Genomic DNA, 11,030 nt, shown 5'->3' with positions numbered 1-11,030 from the left:
TGAACTGACAAGGAACAGAAGAAACAAAGAGACTATATAGAGAAGGGAGCAATCACACACAGGTGTGAAACAAGACACAGGTGAAACACATGAGGGGCAATCAGCCTGGAGGGATACACAAGGAGGACTAAACCAAACACAGGGGAACTCAAAAACAACTAATACACAGAAACACCTAGAATAATCACAAAAAGACATATACATAAAAAGAACCAAATCAAAGCCACAATGAACACGAACTACAGACAAAAACAGGAAACACAGAGCACTCAAAAAGAATAACTAAGATAAACACAAGAAACACAACACAAGAATCACAAGATTAACCAAGAAACTCAAATCCAAAACCCAGAAAAACACAAACACAACTGAAAACCCAAACCATCACCAGAATGACTTAATGTGATTTTTTTTTTCTTGACTTTTTTGACATTAAAAAGTGTGCACATGTCCCTGCTGGTCCAACATATCTATATCACAAACAAGCATTTCCACTTGTTATTCCAAATTTCTTTATGCATCTATCGTAATACTTGTCTCCTGACTGCAGTGTGCTCACCTGATTTGTCATGAAGAAGTGAAGAAGTGTCATGTCCTCATTGAAAAAGCAGATGTCCTTCCACTGACGGATCAGGGAACATAAAAAAAATACTTTTTTTTTTAATTTAAAAAAAAAGAGGTGAAATATGACTGCTAACTTTATTGTTGCCAACCCGAGACCCCTCATGCTTTTAGATACACCATCCAGGAGGTTTATTTTTTAATTTTTTAATTTCTTAATTTTTCTTATTTTTGTATCAGGTGTGTTGAAATGAGTGTCTCCCATCTACATCATCTACTTGTTTACAGCCTGATAAGACAGTTGACATAAGTCTGAAAGGCTCATTTCTCTAATGACACTCATTGTATGGGGGCACGGATCACCTGACTAACAGGCGGACACCCTACAGCTGTTAGCGACGGGGTTCAAGGCCCACCTAATTTCCAATATGGCTTCCACCAACAATTTGCTTCAAAACTCTGTATCAGACACAGATGTGTAACATCACAGAGACTATGTTCATATGTTATACAGTCTGATGCTTTAACACAAATTAGATACAGTGTGTACACTCTATACTTACTACAGCAATGCACATATGTTTACTGGGTAAAGTTGTCCCAAGTTTCTGCTAAGATGGCAACCATTGAGGGTGAGAAGTGTACAGCCATTCCAGACTCAGCTTTATGAACGCCTTAGGTGCGCTAGCTGAGAAACAAAAGTACACTTTGTCTTTCCAAACTGTCAGTGAGTACTTTTGCAGTCGTGTGCTCAAAATTGTAAATGTAATTATGGAAATAAGCAATTTTAAGCAGCCTTTGTTTTTGATATATAACCACATTTCAAAAGACATAAATGACCTCTTGAACGGTTACTTTATTTTTGTTTGTTTGTTGTTATTGTTGTTTTACACCACTTGTGATGCTGAGTAAAAAATTGTTGTACTACTGAGGATAGGTTTTACGCAGAAGATGCAACCACATGAATCATTTTTAACTCAAAATTTATCTACAAATGATGTGGTTTGTCTGCTGTTGATTTTCAGGTGTTTTGGCAACACAACATGCCCGACTAGTTAAAAACTCATTTGGCCTGTCTTTCTATTTGGTTCTGGCACACACAAATAAAAATAAATAAATAAAAAATAGCACAAATTGGCTTACTGAGATATAAACATTCTCTTTAAATATTTCCTTCTCTTGAAGCCAGAGGTTGAAACCATTTAAAAGTCTAAGGAAAAGGAAAAACACACTAAATCCCAGTCCAGTGGAACATACTCCTCACCTAAACTTAGGGAAAATTCTGAGATACAAATACACTAATGGCAGTTAGCAGGGTCTCTACCACAATTCCTTATATTACATATTTTGTATTGAAATACAAGAAGTTAACAAGACCAGTATGATTTTGGTTAACCAAAAGATGAATTAAATCCATTTGACCTTGAATGAATGAATGAATAAATAAATAAATGAATAAATAAATAAATAAATAAATAAATAAATAAATAAATAAACAAATAAATAAATAAATAAATAAGCACTCCAGTACTGTTTCCATTTTCATTTGTTTCCTCCCTTTTTTACATGATACTTTTTAAAGAATCCTTCCAAGGCCATTCTTTTTTTGCAATCATTTGTTGCTATTTCTTATTTTCTTGTCCCTCGATATGAAATCAAAGCACTAATCTTTTTTTTAATAGGGAAACATAGACTCCAACAGCTGCCTCTAGCAAAGCTTAACATACTTAAAAAGTATGGTCTCGCTGGTTTTACTGAAAAGCAGCACTCATCACGAGCATATGGAACACCAGAGACATCCCAGACTGATGATAGAAGCGTGTATAAGTATCTGAGGATAGAAGTTTCTTTTAATGTCAGAAGGCTCATTAAAAAGTCTTCTTTGACTTTATCGCTGCATTTGGCTGCAAGCATAACGTTTCTGTGGAAGTTTAGATAAATAATAAAATTATTTGGCTGGATCTGTCAGTAGATAAATTAACATTCATGAACATATTTCTACATCACAGAGTTAGAGGCTGTCATGCTTCTGAGAAACATTTTTTTTCAGGTCCCCAGTGTGTCCAGTGATTACAAACAGTAGGAAGAGGGATTGAACACAGCAGTTCTTTTCACATGCCTCACGTCTCCCTCTTCCTGCTGTGATGCAAGTGCAAGTGTGTGCATGCTGAGTTACCATATTACATGTCCTCTGTTAAGTGTTGATTACATGGTTTTTGTTCACAAGCCCTTTCTTAAGTATTCGCTTGCTGTCAGTCCTGACAAGATAACAGTGAGACTTTCTTTTTTGTGAGTTTCACAAGACCTGCAGGTCACTCGACCTGTACCTAAGGCATGAACCCATATTTGGCCATTGTCACGTGTATGTTTCTCGAGGCAGTGCTAGTAACTGTGCACAGAATGTCACATCTTGCTTGTTCCATTTAAAGTGTTGTCACGTATTCTATTAAAATGATGAAGATCAGTATGGATTTCATGGGTGGTTTCCCTACCTGACATACAGGATCCAATAACGGCAACATGCATGACAATTAGGGGTAAAATGGTTTCCTTTTATAACTGCAAGATAAATCGCACAATACATTACTGTGGTATGCTGACTGCATCATCAATAACTTCACCATTTTAATTGTGGATGACAACAGTGGCATTAAATCTGAAAATTAGAGGAGAGGGTTTCTTCAGGGATTACTGTATGTGGGAATGATTAAAGCAGATGTGTCTGGCTGTTGAAAGTGCAACAGTGTGGGAAAAATGTATGCATTGGGTTGGGCTGTATGCACTGTACTGCCTTATAATGCCAGTATGCCATGAACCTTAACAGAGAAGCTCAGTCTTTAGGATTTGATGTGCATTTGCTTTATTCTCTGTGCTTACACAAGACAATCTGTAAAATTAAATGGGTGGTACACTAAAATGAACATATTACTTCTGTTTGTTAAATTCACAGAAGTGGAAAAAAAGTATATATATATATATATATATATATATATATATATATATATATATATATATATATATATATATATATATATATATATATATATATATATATATATTCTTTAAATGAAAATAGGTTATATCAGAGATCAGATTGCAAAACATTTACAAAAAAAGTTTGTACATAAGAAAGTTGTTGCTGTAACCTTAAACTCCATCTGAGCAATGATTGGTTAACTTTTCCATTCAGCAGACCCCATAGCAGCACAGTAACAGCAGACCAATAGCGACAGCAAGAAACAAGGTCAGGTCCAAATTTGATATATGCCTGAATGATCAATGTGTTTCATAATGTGGCTTAACTGTTACTGATCTAGTCCTGAAAAAATGTATGCAATCCACAAGACACGATCACACTTTGTATGAATAATGAATGCAATGCAATGAAAGAATAATGTTTCCTGCCATCATGGGATCATGATTTATTAAAATGTTCATTTGTTCATGGTCACCATGAATGAACCAAGTTTTGGCTCAATTGTCATGAAGTCAGTGTGGTTGTTACTAGGTGAGTGACAGATAAAGACAGGTGTACACTCCATTCTTCCTTGATATCATCCAACCAACAATAGATTGCAGCATCCCTGAATAATCAGACAATATGTTAAAACTGTTATTCTAGAGTATGTAGATGCCCTTCCACCGTAATGGTTTCTTATAAGACAAAGCAAAAGTGCCCAATCCCTGAAGCTAACACAAAATATAACGGAGGTGATCCCTACAGTGGGAGGATGGGCACTGTGAAAGTCTTGGTGCTGCCTTAGCATGAGCAAGCCACTTGTATCACCTGAAGTTACATCACAATAATAGACTATGAAATGTTGTTGCTTCATGGTGTTACTTCATGACACATCTACTTTGCTGCAAAAAACATGCTTAACCCTTATTTGTAACGACAACCCCAAAAAGTTATTAAAAAAATGTATTGAAACCTGAGATGTAGTAACTCCCCGATGATGTAACAAGATGTGACAAAAAAAAAAAATGTACTAAAACCCTAAATGTAATAACTAAGCCTCTTGAGTTCATTATCTTGTCACATTTTGGGTAAGTTATTGCAATTTAGGTTTTATTACTTTTTTAAAAAAAAACTTCTATTATAATATTTCAGGTCTTTCAATGCCAGGCTCTAGCGAAGCAAACAGTTAGATGCTATAAATTCATCTTCAACACTGATACCCATTAGTACCTGAAAGACAAGAGAAAACTGATGGATTAAATATGTCAAAAACATTGTAACAGGGACAAGGGTCATACTTTAAAACCAATGCAAAATTAACAATCTTGATCAAATCCATTTGGATGGTTGCAAGTAAAAAAGTAAAGAAGCCTCTGGGAAATGCAGTCATGCCAAATTGTTTTAAAAATCAGATCAATTTGGGTTTTCCAAATTACAGACTTCAAAAGGTCCAAGTAAGATGTGTATTGACCTAAACACTATTTTTGCTACAATTAAAGCTGTGAAAAGAGACTGTTATGAACAGAATATGATTTAATGAAAGGTGCATGGAGGGACATTAAGTTACACATGCCTTTACAACCCTCATAGCACACCCCAATTATTTCTCAGCTTTTGCCTAACAAGCTCATTTCACAGTTTTTTTGTGCAGAAAGGAGACCTTTGTGTCTGTGATCTGTGTGTTCAGAATAGCAGTGAATCTTGTGGCTCAACCTGTCAGCATTCATTAATCAAGAGTAATCAAATGTGAACCAAACACACCATGGCTTGTCACAGTTTAGTGGGGACTTTTAAAGTTATTTGCAGCAGGTAATTATTTAAAGACATGTAAGGGGGGTTGTGAAGAGTTTCACTAGCCCTGAGAAATACTGGACTAATTTCATCACCCAACACAGCTGCTAACATCTAATAAAAGAAGAGGGGGAGAGACACACAGCCTTCAATATGAAACTTAAATTAGTTCACTTTTATTTTTCTCCACCTCTTCATAGAGGAGGGGGTCATGGGGACGAATGCCAATGACCATCTATGTGTGATCATTATTCTTATCCAGAGTGATAATCCAAAGTGTATCTGCTATGGATTGTGGAGAGCAGACTCACAGGAAAGCATGGAGAATTTGGCTGAAATAGCAAGTATAGTCCCAACACCCCCTCCCCAACACAAGGCCTAATCTTTTATTGAACAACCTGAATAACACAAATGAGTTCGTGCATCTTTATTTGTAACATTCAAAGGGACCAATCATTATCTTTTAATTACTAGTACCCAGTAGTGGGGCCCATTAAAGCAGAGTAATTAATCTCACACTTTGGCAAGGGAGGGGATCTGTTGTGCAAACAGCAAGTTCATTGAAACTGGTTTTGAGCTATAATATTTACGCATGCCCTGAATAACAAAGGAATTTAAAGTGAGGCTTAACAAAGAATGAAAATAACACGTGACATGTAAGTGACATCTGACACTGTTCAACTTTCTGATTTTACTTTTGTGCTTTGTAGCTCCTTTTCTAAACACCCCAAGCACAGTGGCCAAAGAATAAAGGTTGACATAAGTCAATAAACAAAGTACACACACTGTATGATCTAGTCAAGGCCTTCTCTATCCTGCACCTTTGTCTGGGTACAACATGAAGGCTATCTCCATCCCTATTTAACATGTTAGTGTGTGTGCTTCAGCTATGTTGATGATTGATTAACATGTCAAATTAAATCACTGTCAAAGTAACATTAGCTGTGCTGATATTCCAAACACACCAATTACAGACATTAATTGAGTGAACCCACTTAGCTCTCAAGGACATCAGGGGACTGTGGACGACCGCGAAGACCTGATTTCAGTCTCAGTTACTAAACTGATAGCTTTGGTGTCGTTCATAAAAGCAACGTGGCAGTTAAATTGATACCAGTACTATTTTTATCCAGGAATATTTCAAATGTTTGAAGCTTGAAAGCATTGTTCTTTCCTCAAAGTGCCGCCTTCATCAGCTGCAGCAGCAGGATCTGTCTGACAATTAAAAGTGCTGCTAAAACCTGCTTCAGGCTCCGACGCTAGCAGGAAATAAAGAGGTCAGAAGTCTTCAAAGCAACTTAGAAAGCTGTACCACTTTTTTAATTTTCTTTATAGAGAAGTACATGAGACCTAAATGTTTATTTTCACTTTTGGCTGATACATTCGTCTTGATTAATTTAAACAACAACACAATGACAATATTACTGAAGTAGCCTGTGCAGTTTCAGCTTGTTATATATTCTTCTACTCAAAACATTGTAGTAAATTTATCACTTACTTAAAAGCATCATCATTTTTCACCTACTGCCTGTTTGGCATTATTAACAAATGATTCCTGTCAGAAGATGAAGGTACTGTAAGCACCGCTGAGTTGAGTCATTAATTTTGGGGATAATAACACTTTTACTTTTAAAGTGTTTCACATGCTGTGTGCATATATTGTACAGTAACAGATTAAACCAAAGAAGTGGATTTAGCTCCAGTTTTTGTATCTGACTTGACCATCACAGTATGTATTTTTTTATATATAAATTTGTTTAATAAATGACAATACATAGTTGATGCAAGGGATGTACCAAACAAAGATATTATTAAAAACATTTGTAATTTATTTATCATATCTATTATTTATTGATGATCATTGGTCTGAAATGTTGGTTTCATTCTGTAACTATTTTGCAGCGCAGCCATCTGCCACAATCTGGGACTGCTGCTCAGGTTCATTTTTTCTGTCCCAGTACATATTAAACTCAACTACCCATATGTAAAAACAAACAAGGTATGTGTGCACAGCACTTTCTGGCAATATTTCTATTTTAGAAACAGAGATAAAATGTATGAAGGCTGTCTGTGTATGCTTTTCTTTCCTTTGTACCAGTTGGTTTGCTACAAAAAAAACATTTTATTTCATTTTATTTTATTTTATTTATTTATTTATTTATTTATTTATTTATTTATTTATTTATTTATTTATTTATTTATTTATTTATTATTATTTTATTTATTCAAATATTTTTTTTTTTTTTGGGGGGGGGGGGGGGGGGGGGGGGTACACGTTCTGTAGAAAGGTGGCAGACTGAATTTATTACCTTTTTGTAAATGCCGTGCATAGATTGTAATCCATAGATTGATTCCATTAGGCTCAGGTTGTGAAACTCCAGGTGGACAAACTGATTGCTAGCTCAGCCAGCGGTGGCCAGTATCAGCCCCAGCCATTCTGGTGACCACGCCTCTGTGACTAGGATAAAGGTGGTTTTGGAATGTATGTAGTTAGAACATCTTTAGATGCTTTTTCAGGCTAGTGGAAAGCAACAAATAAATAATACTATTGATTTAAAAAAAAGAAAAAAAGAAATCTAATCTAGATAAATTGATGCTCCTTAGTTTTTTGAGTCATATTCAATCAATGATTTAAATGGGGTTTCATCATTTGCCAACACTGTTTTTCTTTTTAAGGTCATAAAACATTTAAGAACAGGGATTGGTTTTCAAAATAATGTGTTAATAACTATAGTTCTTCACTTTAAGAGAATCAATTAAACACTGTTTGCTGTTCTGCAGGGTCTTCAGAAAAAAAAAAAAAAAACACAGCATCATCACAAAAAAACAACAAAGGTCCCAGGAGGAAACTGGTCTGGAGGTTCGACAGCCCTGTTGTAATTTATCAGGGTCATTCTCCACGAGTGTCCCTTCATTGTCCCCTTCACTTTACACAGGAAATGATTCATCTGCATCCAGGAGAGAAGCTGGGCGCCATTTCCAAATTACCTTTGAGTTATCTCCTCAATAACTTCTAATCAGACAGCTGCTATTTCCTCCACTGTAAACAAAAGTAATTACAGTAGATGTGATGGATGGAGAGAATAAGACAGCTTCTGCATGCTCAGGACCAGTGTGGGACTCTGTAGAGCAGAACACTTTAATTAGGGATGGCCTAGCCCAGCACAACTGGATGTGTCTGACAAAGCACACTTTTCAGTAGCTAAAATAAGCTTCTGCCTGTGCAGGGTCTTTAGTTTCCCCAAGTTTGGGCCTGTGATTTACTTTGAAGCCCCTGAAGGAGTTGTTCTGAAGAGGGAATAGAATCTAGTAAGATACCATTTCATCCTGATTAAAGATAATAAGATTGAAAACAGGATTGTGGGAAAAATCCAATATACAGCTACAGAGTCAGATAAATCCTGCAGTTTTCATTGGCCAACCAGGAGTGCCATTATTTATTTGCTCTTCAGTGCACTCAGTGATTGATCGTTCTTTATGAAATATTCAAAAAGTACAGTTGGGACACAAATATAGAACAGTTCTTGTGTATAAACAACATTATCTGTATGAAAACACAAGGGGGAAAAGTCTACTTTGGCTGCATCTATTAAACAATATTGACTGAGGTTTATGAGATGAATAATCTGGGGTAGCACCACAGAAAAATAAGTTTTGATGCAGTTCACAACAAAGGGAGTCATATTGTATCATCACCATAGTGTTAGATGATATCTATGTATTTGATATGTTAATGAGTGGACTGGGGATCTTTTATTTTGTAATGTGCAGAATAAAGACTGAAGCCACGCCTGTCTAAGGAGTGTGGTGGGAAGAACTCTGAGATGTGGATTTCTGAAGTGTTGTTCCTGATACATTCTTGTATTTTTTTAGTTTCAATCCTGCAAAACATCAAGATGGTCAACATTATTATTATTATTATTATTATTTATTTTTTTTTTTTGCATTGTTTAAACCAAAGATGTTCCCTTTAATAGTCTGTGACCAAGATATTTTAGATCAATGCTGTAAGATATAGTATAGCTAAATTTGCCTGAACACATACAGGCAAGAAATCAGCTTAGAGGCCCAAAACAAAATCAGCAGAGGAAGCAACATTTCCTTAATGCTTTAAAAGACTGATGCTTACTGATTGAGATGAAAATTAGTGTCACAATAACATGTGAAATGATGTCTCACTTCCTCAGCCCAGCGATTAATGTTAGTAGTTGAATCATGACACCAAATGACTTTTAAAAGGTTATATTTTCAATGGAAACATGGTAGCCTGCTAGTCATTTTTCAACAAAGGAAGCAGTGGTTCCTTTTATTTCACAGCAGCTGAGTGAAATCTCAGACCTAAGGGTATCTCTGAGATGTTTTGTGTTGCTTCCACTATAGTTAACCTGTAATGTACATTGACCACATGTATAAAGAACCTAAAATATACACGTGATCTAACTTGGAAAATGGCAGTTAAACTTTAATGTATTACAAGAAAATGCTTTTATATTATTAGAAGCAAACATGCATAACACAGGGTGTAAAAAACAAATGCAGCTAAAATATACATGACAGGTCGAAGGCAATAGAGACTGCGAGTTTAGTCTTTATTGACTTGGTTTGAGCAGCAGAACATAGACCTACTTAACCTTTGGAAAGGATTCTTGCACAGATTGAGCCATGTGTTGAAACCACGTGTGTCAAACCAGATGTGACTTTACATTCTGCCAACACTTTGAGCTATTAAAGGTTGATTCAGAGGTTCTCCATCTGCACAGAAAAGAGTGGTGTGGCACCGAAAATATTCATTTTTCTTTCATTTATCGGAACCTCTTGGTTCTGTTGATTTGCTCGTAGCAATGCACCCCCCTTTGTTGAACCTCTGACTTCATGGATATTGATTATGAAGGTATTCCTTTGAAGTTTTCTGTAGTATCAAGGGAATTGTAGCCATTCTTTGTTATATATAATACCCATCCCTCTGTGCTCAAAATAGGCGCAGCTTCACTGCCTTTTGTGTCCATTGCACCTACAGTACATGTCTTTGATGTTGATTCTCAATAATAAACCACAACCAGCTGACCTTTTCTTCTTCTCTTTCCATCTCCTTTAAAGTGTATGAAACAGGAGCTATGGCATACTTTCACTCAGCATGCATTACAGATACTGAGCATAAATATGAGTTCAAAATGCAATAAGCTCAAAATATACGAGTTCATGTTAGTAAGGAGGGCATGCTGCGGTGACTGGTTCATTGGCAAATCAGGGAATTTAGATGATCAGGCTTGCCAAGTTCAATTAGCAGTAGGGATTTAGTGTTTTAATTCAATTTGCAGCAGCAAAAAGTTAAATCAGGGCCAATTTACATAGCCAAGGTTTTACAGAATAACAACTCCACATGAAAATAGGTCAGGTGTAGTGTGCACCTGCTGAATGTGTAGGAAGGTGTGCAAATTTGTGAACCCATGCCTGCTGTTTTAAAATGCAAGGGAGTTCAATTTGAAAGTACAGCTGTATTTATAGATGTTCATGATGCTTCTTCAAAGTCAGAGCACTGCATGATGTGACCACAAACACTGTTATATGCTGTCACAAGAGGAAGATTTGTGTAACAATGAGCAGCTGTTTTTTTTTCCTCAGGTTGTGAAAGAAAAAACAGACCCATAGGGACTCTAGCTATACCCCTTATTTGGGAACAGCAGCCATGCAGACAATTTCCCTTATCTGTCAGGAATAT

Source organism: Halichoeres trimaculatus, unplaced genomic scaffold (genome assembly GCF_033239565.1).
Source record: "Halichoeres trimaculatus isolate MK-OKI-2021-1 unplaced genomic scaffold, fHalTri1.1 fHalTri1_scaffold_3, whole genome shotgun sequence".
Lineage (NCBI taxonomy): Eukaryota > Metazoa > Chordata > Actinopteri > Labriformes > Labridae > Halichoeres > Halichoeres trimaculatus.
The sequence above is the reverse complement of the archived record's forward strand: the minus strand, read 5'-3'. Positions refer to the sequence as shown.